The sequence below is a fragment of the Chiloscyllium plagiosum genome, chromosome 38 (assembly GCF_004010195.1).
Source record: "Chiloscyllium plagiosum isolate BGI_BamShark_2017 chromosome 38, ASM401019v2, whole genome shotgun sequence".
NCBI classification, from domain to species: domain Eukaryota; kingdom Metazoa; phylum Chordata; class Chondrichthyes; order Orectolobiformes; family Hemiscylliidae; genus Chiloscyllium; species Chiloscyllium plagiosum.
This window is the reverse complement of record NC_057747.1, coordinates 23,384,278-23,397,716: the sequence shown is the minus strand read 5'-3', so window position 1 is coordinate 23,397,716 and position 13,439 is coordinate 23,384,278. Positions and strand designations below refer to the sequence as shown.

The following is a 13,439-nucleotide window of genomic DNA, read 5'->3' as shown; positions in this document are numbered from 1 at the left end:
TACGGTTCCTCTCATTCGTAAATACTGAAGAAAAGTACTCATTCAAGACCTCTCCTATCTCTTCCGACTCAATACACAGTCTCCCACTACTGTCCTTGATCGGACCTACCCTCGTTCTCGTCATTCTCATGTTTCTCACATACGCATAAAATGCCTTTGGGTTATCCTTGATCATATCTGCCAAAGATTTTTCATGCCCTCTCTTAGCTCTCCTAATCCCTTTCTTCAGGTCCCTTCTGGCTATCCTGTATCCCTCCACTGCTCTGTCTGAACCCTATTTCATCAACCTTATGTAAGCCTCCTTCTTCCTCTTTACAAGATATTCAACCTCAACCAAGGTTCCCTCACACGACCATTTCTTTCCTGCCTGACAGGTACATACATATCAAGGACACGTCGTATCTGTTCCTTGAAAAAGTTCCACATTTCCACGACATCCTTCCCCGACAGCCTATGCTCCCAACTTATGCTCCTCAGATCCTGTCTTACAGCATCGAAATTACCCTTCCCCCAATTGTAAAACCTACCCTGTTGCACGCACCTATCTCTCTCCATAACCAAGGTGAAAGTCACAGAATTGTGGTCACCATCACCAAAATGTTCACCCACTAACAAGCCCACCACTTGTCCTGGTTCATTACCGAGTACCAAATCCAATATGGCCTCCCCTCTGGTCAGACAATCTACATACTCTTGTCTATGTCATTTGAATCAAACAGAAAATACCATAAGATACACAAATGCAAAGATTTTTATATCAACTTGTTCAGACTTGTGAAGACACAAGACATTCTTTGGAGGAGGAGGAACCTGGGTCTTCTGGCCCAGTGGGAGGGACACTGCTACCACATCACAAGAACCACTCCAGTATAAAAATCTTGGCTCATCGTTGCTCTCCCCTAATTGTCTCGTAACCAGTTTGATATCTATCCTGCCAATATCTTTGAATCCCAATTAGTAAATATATTCACACAAAGTTAAAAAGGTTTTAGAAATCTGAAATCAACTGGAGAAGGATGATATACACATGGTAAAAGCATTTTTGATTGCTAACAGTGCATTGAACAACTAGGTCACATCAGTGCTGCTATGTTGCAAAGCTATTTTGTAAAATTAAACAATTCTTTCTTTGGTGACAGCAATCAAAAGAAGATGAGTTTGGGATACACTATTTCTTCAATTTCCATATTATCAACAATGTCTCAACACCACTCTCCCATTCATCCTAAGTGATGTGATATGTTTTTCACAAACACAATGGAGGAACAAAGTAGGATGTGACAAGCACATGGAAATAGTAGAGCATTTAGATCACATTTAACAAAAGTATTTGATAGCTTTATCCTATCATTTTAAAACATTAACACAACATTTTAAAAATTGCAACATACCTAGAAACAATCTAAATTTTCAAACACATACTTTGCTTAGTTAAAAAAAAATTCACACAATATCAGGTTTTTAAACTTTGTACATTCCAGTCCAACACTGGCACCTGCAAATCAGACTTTATGCATTGATAAGTTGCATAAATTTTACACCTTGTAAGCAACTTTAATTGATAATCAAGTAGCATGCTTAAAGGTTCCTTGTGATGAACTATTTGTCTAATCATGTTTTATCAAGAGCCTTCTGAATCATCATCTCAGTGTATTAATTTCAGTACCTATCATGCAGTACGAGTAATAAGACTCATTGCAACACTGTATGAGTTCAATGCACAGTAGTAGTACATGGTGGATGTTCAGTGCACTTCAACTCAGCAGACTCCCAGGGCAGATCAGTTGTGCAAAAATATCAGCATGAAATAAATAGTCCAACAGGATTGAACACTGCATATCTTTCACCACAGTTGACAAAGTCTGTACAGCTTCCAATAATTTCAACTAAGAAGAGGAGTAAAAGGCTCAGAGTCCTGATGAATGAGATTGGACAGACAAAAGAGTATGTCGCAAATCAGGAAGTAGTGGTAATTTGCCACAAAATGTACGTTCTAAAATTGCTGGAAGAATATGGGAGATTGGAGTCTGTAATTTTTAAATGCCATAGAAAGAATTAAGTCAGAGTAGTTGACTAAGTCAAATTCATACCAATTTAGGTAAATGTATGAGAACCCAATGGAGCTTAGAAGGAACGGGATGAAAATTTACAGGATCACTGGCAACTGGAATATCAATAAAATAGTAAGAAATACATTAATTTTGCAATACAGTGACAAATGGTGACAGATTGAGAAAAAGTGAAATCTGGGTGTCCTTGAAGACTAGTTGCTAAAGTAAACATGCAAGTGCAGCAGACAGTGATGAAAGGAAATGGTACATTTGGCTTCACAGCAAGTGAATTCAAGTACAGGAGCAGGATATCTTGCTGCAATTGTATTAGGCCTTGATGAGACTACACCTGGAATACTGTGTTCAGCTTTGGTCTCATTATCTGATGAAGGATGTTCTTGCTATGAAGGGAACAAAGGGGTACCAGCTTGATCCCAGGGTTGGCAGAACTGTCACATGAAGATCATCTTTATCAATTCACTCTATCTTCACTGGAGTTTACAATGATGAAGGGGGATCTTGTAGACATCTATAAAATTCTATGAGGACTAGGCAAGATAAACAGGGAAAGGATGTGCCCAATGAACTACAGGTCACAGTTTAAGGATACAGTGAGTCTAATTGTCTTCCACAGAAAGCAGTTGAGGCAAAAACATTGAATGTTGTCAAGAATTTACATACGGTCCCTTTTAAGTTAATTAAATCAATTAACATGCCACTGGATATGTTCAACAATTATGAACAAAGAGACAATTGGTTAATTTGGCCAATCCCAAAAATTAAAAATGGACACATTTTACTAAATATCGTATTCACTTCAACCACTCCTTTTTTACTAAAACTATTTACCATTTCATTTCTGAATTTCTGTTTGTTTTACAAGACCCACCTACATTGCATGGCATAATAGAAGTTCATGCTTGCATTGACACAAGTTGACTCAACACACCATAAAATGCATGCCACATACCTCACTTGACTTATGATTCCCAATGGAGTTCAAGCTTTTGGCAGTTGGCACCTTTCAGGTCACAAACTGTAAACAAAAAAAAAGTACAAATTTTAACAATAAAAATACTAGTCTAGAAATATAAATGGGTCAGACAATGTATCTGGAGAGAAGTCAGCATTTTTAGCAAGGATGTTTTTCAAAATTTAATAATTGCTTGCATGGCAAAACAAGATGATTTTTTAATAAATGATTGGGGCTATTAAAAGGACTGAAAGTGGAAAACCACACTAACTGCAAAAAAAGGAGAATGAAACACTTTATTGGTTTTCCTAACTGTGCTTGGGGTTTCACTGCTGCCAGCTCCGATGCAGAGATGGTCTTTGAAAACCCTAAATTCTTTATGAACAACAGGTTTTTCCACTAACAATTATCTGATTTTATTGAAAAGCATGATGATTATTTTTGAGTTAAAGAAGTGTGATAATCATTTATTGGAGCCAGTTTAGTTATTGTAAAGCAGACCAAAAATTGTTCAAACTGTTGAAAAGATGGTAACTAGTTGAAGTGAAAAACGTTACATGTGTGACAGGCTCTTGTGGCACAGTGTATTGTCTGAACCTCTGAGCCAGGAGACTTGGGTTCAAGTCTCACCTGCTTTGGAGGTGGGCAAGAACATCTCTGTACAGGGTGATAAAAAAAAATCTACACAAGACAATATTTCCTTTTTGGAAAGCATGCAATAACAGTTCTTCTTAACTCAAAGACTTAATCATCATGCTGCATGCTATCAAACTTTATTGATAAAGTTTAAAAACTAAGTTTGGTGCCAAAGAAATCCTTTCCCTGACTAAGAGGTCATCTTGGCAAATATAATACTCAAATTTATATTTGCGCTTTCATGCATATTGTTCTATTTCCTCAAATTTAGGAATACCAGACATTGTCTCCATTTTAAGACATGCAGAGATTTCCTCATCTTCATTCTTAATGGAACTGTGAAATTATACTGCTTTAAAGTGATGTGAAGAGCCCTGTTAAACCGCCAGTGAATTAAAAAAAACCCAGAAAATTTCAAATTAAACAGGAAGTACTGTTTTAGGGAATACATAGCAAATCCACCAGACTTTGAGTAGTTCTCAAACAAACAAAAACTCTAAGTGCCAGACAGTTAACATTCTGAAGAGGAGTCATAGGACTCAAAATGTTAACTCCGATTTCTCTCCACAGATGCTGCCAGATCTGCTGAGTTTCTCCAGCATGTTGTTTTTGTTTGTTTCAGATTTCTAGTATCTGCAGCTCTTTGTTTTATTTCCATGAAGAGTTCTGATAGGATAATGTTTCAGGTGTGAATAATAAATGCGAACCAGTCCTTCTTTTTCATAGGTCCTAGCAGAATTATGACTCCCCCTACCCCAGAATGCTGTTTCAATCCTCTGAACCAGGAGACCTGCAAGAAGACTAGTTCATCAATAAGCCATATCTCTCTCTCACTTTATGGCAACCAAATAAATCATAATTTCACTTCAGATTTTCTTTGGTCTCCAATATCATTTTATTCCCCAAAGTTTTTTTTTATCATTGTAATGGAACTGCTTAACAGCCACACGGGTACTCCTCTCCTTTTAAAACTACAGGATCAGCAGTCATTGATGTGGAAATATGATTGTTTAACTGCAAAAACTCAGTCAACCGGGTAAGACAAAGGGTGGAGGGGTTTGCTTTTTAATCAACAACTTGTGATGCATGGACATTGCAACCCTGGACAGCCATTCCTCCCCAAACCTTGAATTCCTCACCATCAAATGCCATCCCTTCTATCTACAATGGGAATTTACCACTGCTACACTAACTGTTGCATACATACCGCCACAAGCAAAGGTTGAGGAAGTTCTGGATGTGCTGTACTCCACCACTAGCACCCTGGAGACAGGACACCCTGAGGCCCTGTTTATTGTGACAGGCAACTTCAATCAAGCCAATCTGAGGAAGGTGTTGCCCAAGTACCACCAGAACATTACCTGCCCCACTAGTGGCCCAAACATTTTAGACCACTGCTCCAACCCCCACCCTCATTTCAGGAACTCTGACCACAATACTGTGTTTCTTCTCCCTGCTTACAGGCAAAAGCTCAAGCAGGAGACCCTAGTGGATATAGATCCAGTGCTGGTCGGAGGAGGCAGAGGATCAACTCCGGTGCTGTCTGGAATCAGCTGATTGTTTGAACGTGGCCCAGTCAACAGGTACCTTGGACGAGTACGCCACTACTGTCACAGACTTTATCAGCAAGTGTGTAGAGGACTGCATACTGAGGAAGTCAATCCAGGTGTTCCCCAACAAGAAACCCTGGATGAATCAGGACATACAGAACCTGCTAAAAACCAGGTGAGAGGCCTTCAGATCAGGAGACCCACACAAATATAAAGAATCCAAGTATGACCTTCCCAGAGTCATTAAAACAGCCAAGGACCAATACCGATCCAAACTAGAGACCCAGACTGACACCCGGCAATTTTGGCAAGGGCTGAATGACATCATAGGTTCTAAAAATAGACCGTGCAAGATAGCAGACGATGACACATCCCTCCCAGATCATCACCGAGAACAACCTAACTCTCAACACTGTCAAAACCAAGGGACTAGTTATTCACTTTTGGCGAGATGCTACTCATGCCCCCCCCGTGCATTAACAGCACAGAGATGGAACGAGTGGAGAGTGTCAAGCTCCCGGGAGTGGTCATCAACAACAAGCTTTCTAGGAATCTTCATGCAGATGCAGAGGTTACAAAGGCCCAACAACATCCCTTTTTCCTCAGGCAGCTGAGAAGATTTGGCATGATGGCGAATGCCCTTGCCATCGAGAGCATTCTGTCTGGATCTGTCACTACCTGGTACGGCAATTGTACCATTCAAGATTGGAGACAGTTACAGAGAGTGGTGAACTTGGCCCGGACAATCACAAAGACTAACCTCCCATCAAAGAATCCATCTACCAGGCCTGCTGTCAAGGAAAGGCTGCTAACATTCTCAAAGATCCATCCCACCCTGGCAATATTTTTCTACAACCTTTACCATCAGGGAGAAGGTTCAGAAGCCTGAACACACACACCAGCTAGTTTCAAAACAGTTTCGGTCCTATTGTTGTTAGAGCACTGAATGGACTCTCAAACTCTTAGCATTCGCCTGTAACTGTGTTTTTGTTTTACCACTGTTTATTTATATTTACTTACCTATGCTATCGAACTATGTGATCTGCCTGTATGGCTTGCAAGACAAAGGTTTTCACTGTGCCTCTGTACACGTAACAATAAATTCAATTCAATTTATCTCAAGCAGAATTCAACCAAAAATCCCAAGAAATACATCTTGAAATGTCCAGTATTGTCTGGAATACAATGACAAATCCATACAATCTCCTCTTTGTTCTTCTGCAAGTAATTTGATGATTGGCTAGGGTCAACATCATGTTAAAGAAATACTCACAAACATTTCAGATAAATAGCATGACAAACATGAAGCAGCTAGAACTGATCTGAGGAAAAAATGTGATAGATGACAGCATGCAAGTTTAAATTATATTTTATTATAGTATTCCAGTATTGTTTAAAATTGGGTTACAAATCTGCAGTGTTTAAAACTCCCATAGAGATTGTGAAATCGGGTTGCATGCTTTTGGCTTCCCTCATGTTGCCTCACTAATACTTGAATAAGATACTCAAACATCATAATCAGCTCTTCAATCACTTTCATCTAATAAAATCTGTGTTCTTTGTTTGCTCTTTCATTTGTTTATGTATGACTTAATAAGAAACATGATTTATAGCTTTTAAAATGTGAAACATAACATTTGATCTACCTATTGGGAGTGATTGGGAATTAGTACGTGGTTTTATCAGTAGCATAAGATATTTATTCCTCACCCAAGGCACAATATTTTGAATATTACTTTTTGTGTTTTGTTTCATTGGAACCAAAGGAGCTGTTTATTCTAATATGAGATAGAGTGTACATGGAGAGTGATCAAATCCTATCTAACTGCATTAGTTCATGCCAATTAGAAATGTGGAAAGGGATCTACGGATCACAAATCAATTCAAACAAAACTGATGCAATGCAAGTTTCAGCAGCAACAGTTTAAAAAAACTTTTGTTGTAAAAGTAAATGATGAAATGGAATTGAAAGATTTACTTTTTGCTCAAAACATTTTCCTCTTTGGATGTTCAGTAAAGTGAAAAATGCCCACATCTGTTTCCTGAGTATAAATTAACAACAGTCAACAGATTTGGATACACTTCAACACAAGGTAAATATGGACACGCCCAGATTTTTGATTGTTTGCAGCTAGCAATAGACATCTGAGAAAGCTTATTTTCTGGCCTCGAAAGGCGGCAAACCAGGTGGTAACTTAAAGAGATACACTACTGAAAATACTAATAGGTCCATATTAAGTTCAGGAAATGATTTCACAATTTACATACTCAGCAACCTTACAAGCCCTGCAGTGTTGCCTGGCATTAGTATAGAATTAGTATCACTAGTATATGCCAAACCTCCACTGACCTGGAATTACAGTTTAACAAAACAATTAAGTAGATTAGAAAGTGTAAATCTGAATACCTTGTATATCTGTTACGTTCTGTCTTAAAGTCACTTCCTTGCAAAGGAATAAAGGACCAGTTATATATCTGAGATTCAGCAATCAATCCATCAGATTTCTGTCATCCAATGAGTGAGAGTTAATCAGTGCAAAAACAATTTAGTCAAAACAATTGGGGCGGCATGGTGGCTCAGTGGTTAGCACTGCTGCCTCACAGCGTGAGGGACCTGGGTTAGATTCCTGCCTTGGGCGACTGTGTGGAGTTTGCACATTCTCCCCATGTGACTGAATGGGTTTCCTCCCACAATCCAAAGATGTGCAGGTCAGGTGAATTGGCCATGCTAAATTGCCCATAGTGTTAGGTGCATTAGTTAGGGGTAAATATAGAACAGGGGAATGGGTCTGGGTGTGTTACTCATCGGAGGGTCAGTGTGGACTTGTTGGGCTGAAGGGCCTGTTTCCATACTGTAGGGAATCTAATGTAACCTAACTCTTTCATGTCATAGAGCATGCAATGGCATAAGATGTGGGCCATCTAGTTCCAGTGTGTCAAAATTGCAGGACTCTTTCGTGCTTTGCACAAATTGTCTGACTTTAAAAGCTTTCATCCTTTTTCATTAGTACCTATTAAAACACTAATTATCAAAAACACATCTTTATTAAAAGATGAGACAACACTGAATAAAACTAGATTGAAGTACATAGTGATGACATGCATAATCACTAAGTATTTTCATGATTCATCTTTCATTCGATTATCCAAAGTGATCAGCCGACCAGATAATCCATAGAGTCATAGAAATGTACAGCAAGGAAACAGATCCTTCGGTCCAACCTGTCCATTCCGACTGGATATCCCAACCTAATCTAATCTAGTCCCACTTGCCAGCAACCGGCCCATATCCCTCAAAACCCGACCTATTCATATACCCATCCAAATGCCTCTTAAACGTTACAATTGTACTCGCCACCACTGCTTCCTCTGACAGCTCATTCCATACACGCACCACTCAGTGTGAAAAATTTGCCCCTTAGGTCTCTTGTATATTTTTCCCCTCTCACCCTAAACCTATGCCCTCTAGTTCTGGACTCCCCCACCTCAGGGAAAAAACCCTATCCATGCCCCTCATGATTTTATACACGTCACTAAGGTCACCCCTTAGCCTCTGACAGTCCAGGGAAATCAGCCCTACCCTATTCAGCCTCTCCCTACAGCTCAAATCCTCCAACCCTGACAACTTCCTTGTAAATCTTTTCTGAACCCTTTCACGTTTCACAACATCCTCCCAATATGAAGGAGACTAGAATTGAACGCAATATTCCAAAAGTGGCCTAACCAACGTCCTGTATCCCCAACATGTATCCCCAACTGCTATACTCAATGCTCTGACCAAGAAAGGAAAGCATACCAAATGCCTTTTTCACCATTCTATTTACCTGCAACTCTACTTTCAAAGAGCTATGCACCTGCATTCCAAGGTCTCTCTGTTTAGCAACACTCCCTAGGACCTTACCATTAAGCGTATAAGTCCTGCTAAGATTTGATTTCCCAAAATACAGCACCTCACATTTATCTAAATTAAACTACATCTGCCACTCCTCAGCCTACTGGCCCATCTGATCAAGATTCCATTGTAATCTGAGGTAACCTTCTTCACTGCACACTCCAATTTTGGTGTCATCTGCAAACTTACTAACTACACCTCTTCTGCTCACATCCAAATCATTTATATAAATGACAAAAAGTAGTGGACCCAGCATCAATCCTTGTGGCACTCCACTGGTCACAGGCCTCCAGTCTGAAAAACAACCCTCCACCACCACCCTCGGTCTTCTACCTTTCAGCCAGTTCTGTATCCAAATGGCTCGTTCTCCCGGTATTCTATGAGATCTAACCTTGTTAACCAGCCTCCCATGGGGAACCTTGTCAAACACCTTACTGAAGTCCATGTAGATCACACCTACTGCTCTGCCCTCATCAATCCTCTTTGTTACTTCTCCACAAAACTCAATCAAATTTGTATGATATGATTTCCCACACACAAAGTCATGTTGATTATCCTGAACCAGTCCTTGCCTGTCCAAATACAAGTACGTCTTGTCCCTCCAACAACTTGCCCACCACTGACGTCAGGCTCACTGGTCTATGGTTCCCTGACTTGTCCTTACCATCTTTCTTAAATAGTTGCAACACGTTATCCAACCTTGCACTCTTCTGGCACCTCATCTATGACTATTGATGATACAAACATCTCAGCAAGGAGCCCAGCAATCACTTCCCTAGATTACCAGAGAGTTCTAAGTACATCTGATCATGTCCTGGGGAATTATCCACTTTTATGCATTTTAATACATTCAGCACTTCCTCCTCTATAATATGAACATTTTTCAAGATGTCACCCTACAGTCTATATCTTCCATATCTTTTTCCACAGTAAACACTGATGCAAAATACTCCTTTATTATCTCCTCCATCTCCTGCAACTCCACACAAATGCCACCTTGCTGATCTTTGAGGGACCCTATTCTCTCACTAAGTACCCTTTCGTCTTTAATATATTTGCAAAGACCCTTTGGATTCTCCTTAACCTTATTTGTCCAAGCTATCTCATATCCCTTTTTGCCATCCTGATTTCTCTCTTAAGTATACTCCTACTGCCTTTATTATTCTAAGGATTCACTCGATCTATGCTCTCTACAACTGATATATGCTTCCTTCTTAAACAAACCTTCAATTTCTCTAGTAATCTTGCATTCTCTACACCTACCAACCTTTCCTTTCACCCGAACAGGAATATACTAGAAACTCAAAATCCATACAAATAAAATGACCGTCCAAAACATACTCCATTTGATACTTATTGCATCCTCAATGTAACTGGAGAGGTTTGCTTGATTTTTGCAGGAAGCAAGATCATGCAAAATTGTTTTCCCTAATTGTCATAAGAAATTATGGCGGCGTTTCATACATCCAATGAGATTCTAACAATGTTCTTGCTTTGGTTCAATTCCCGCCTCAGGCAACTGTCTGTGTGGAGTTTGCACATTCTCCCCGTGTCTGCGTGGGTTTCCTCCGGGTGCTCCGGTTTCTCCCCACAGTCCAAAAATGGGCAGGTCAGGTGAATTGGCCATGCTAAATTGCTTGTAGCGTTAGGTGAAGGGATAAATGTAGGGGAATGGGTCTGGGTAGGTTGCTCTTCGGAGGGTTGGTGTGGACTTGTTGGGCCGAAGGGCCTGTTTCCACACACTAAGTAATCTAATCTAGTCATCTAAAATTCTTTCACAGAATTTCTGTTTAACTGATTCCATATCACCTTCCTAAACTGCCTGCCTGGAAATTAATTTTAAATATTGATTACTCTCCTTGTGAAGGACAGGTCCTTCATATCTTTCTTAAAAATTGCCTTCAGTTTGATCTTAGATATACGAGTTTTACTCCCACAGTCCGATTGAAATTAATGGTCTATAAAAACATTTCAACTCCCGTCATCTTGCATACCGCAAATTGATCACCTCCCATGCAGCTCATTCCCTTGCTGAAGAGTTCAGATTTTCCTGGGCACTTCTCATTGATCAAACCCTTGGCAATAGAGATTAGCCTGTGGGTGTTTTGCCCCCCCTCACTTTATTGCCTCAAACATTTCAGTGCCTCTTGTTTCAGAGTGAGCATGTAGAATGGGACATTCATAATGCAATGTTGCTACAAAATGGTAAGATTTGATCTTTACTATTTCTAACTTGAACTTGCTCTCATTTGTAAATATGCTCACCATTCTATGGCTTTGTTTTTTGCTGCCATGCATTGATAGTTGCGGCTGTACAGGACATTGGTTAAGCCACTGTTGGAATATTGCATGCAATTCTGGTCTCCTTCCTATCGGAAAGATGTTGTGAAACTTGAAAGGGTTCAGAAAAGATTTACAAGGATGTTGCCAATGTTGGAGGATTTAAGCTATAGGGAGAGGCTGAACAGGCTGGGGCTCTTCTCCCTGGAGCGTTGGAGGCTGAGGGGGGACCTTATAGAGGTTTACAAAATTATGAGGAGCATGGATAGGATAAATAGACAAAAGTCTTTTCCCTGGGGTTGGGGAGTCTTAGAGGGCATAGGTTTAGAGTGAGAGTGGAAAGATATAAAAGAGACCTAAGGGGCAACTTTTTCACGCAGAGAGTGGAATGTGTATGGAATGAGCTGCCAGAGGATGTGGTGGAGGCTGGTACAATTGCAACATTTAAGAGGCATTTAGAGGAGTACATGAATAGGAAGGGTTTGAAGGATATGGGCCGGGTGCTGGCAGCTGGAACTAGATTGGGTTGGGATATCTGGCCGGCATGGACAGGTTGGACCGAGGGGTCTGTTTCCATGCTGTATATCTCTATGACTATGATAGTTGGACTAAAACTCATGGGTCACTTCTGGCTTCATCCTTGGTTACTTCAATATCACTCCATCAAGCATGAATGTCATCTACTTGCCTTGCCATGTGTAGCATTAAACACTCGTTTGCCAAAAATGTCATCTATCTTTGGTCTGCTATTTACATATCTTTGCCAAATCATCCTGTAGTATGAGCTACCATCTCCAATTGCAATCCCTCTTGTTGTTTGGTTTCATCTGCAAATTCAACCACCTTGTAGTGAGCTTCTAAACCTGTACTGTATTGAGTCCAAAAACATTCCACTCAGTTCCTCACCCCAATCTGACCCAATTCCTGTAAAGCACAATTCCTATTTTCAAATCATTTTCTCAATGAAGATAAAATATTCCCATTTCTTCTCACTGACTAGTTTTCCCAATCATTAAACTTACACAAACAGGAATATTTCCTGGCACTCAACACTCCAATGTTTTACTAATATACAAGGAGATGCCAACCAACATTTAATACATTAAGGTGAGGTTATTCCACTGACTTACAATATCTTAAGCTCCAATCAGTAGATCAAATCATTTTCTGTAAATTATCTTCAACTTATGATTTATAAACACAGACACGTGATCAATAGGCTCTTGTGGCATAATGGATAATGTCCTTGACTCTTAGTCCAGAAGCTCTGGGTTCAAGATAAACTCCAGGACTTGATGGCCAAGGAAGATGCGAAGCTGACAATGCTACAAAAGAGCAATAAGAGCTGCTTTAAATATATATGAACAACGAGAGGTCAGAGGACCCCAAGAAAATGAATCTGGGTAGACAGTAATGGGGAACAAGGAAATGGTTGCATGTTAAAAGATATGTTGCATCGATATTTATGGTGGAAGGTACTTTAAACATCCTGTGACTACTAAAGAATATGGGAGGAGGAATTAAGCACCATCATGGTCAATAAAGAAGTGTTAATCAACATTTAAGAGTGCTAAAGGTAGTTAAGTCTCCTGGTCCAGATGGCTTACATCTTAAAATCCTAAAGGAGGTAGTTAAGAGGTATTTTTCCACAATTTATACACAAACAGCTGTCCTCTACAGGCAAAAATAACATGCTATAATCGTATAGCATGGGATGCCCAGTCAATGCGCATTTTTGAACAGAACAAAGGCATGAAGGACAATAGATTCCGAGCCCGCTGCCCCGGACAGACTATGGTCCACTTCCACCATGAAAGACAGTGGCCATTCCGTGACCACTCTGCCAGAAGCATCTCCTCCTCAATCCTTCATATTGTGCCCCTCAAGCTGTCAGAGGGGCCCTCCCCTTCCCCCCCGGCATTCCCCCCGGACACCCCTCACCCTGTCAGTGCCGCTCCCCTCCTGGACACCCCTCCCCTCCCCGTCGCCCCTCACCCTGTCAGTGCCACTCCCCTCCCCGTCGTGCCACTCCCCTCCCGGACATCCTGCCCCTCCCC

The 13,439-nt window shown here is 40.4% G+C and overlaps 1 protein-coding gene across 6 annotated transcripts in view; it reads right to left on the bottom strand.

Annotated features, from left to right (window-relative positions):
- micu1 (mitochondrial calcium uptake 1) overlaps positions 1 to 13,439 on the bottom strand; it is a 108,247-nt gene that overhangs the window by 90,512 nt on the left and 4,296 nt on the right. For all 6 annotated transcript variants that reach the window (XM_043679120.1, XM_043679121.1, XM_043679123.1 and 3 more), the window contains exon 2: positions 3,022 to 3,087. The gene's annotated coding sequence lies outside the window, so the exon portion shown is untranslated. The remainder of the gene's footprint in view (positions 1 to 3,021; positions 3,088 to 13,439) is intronic.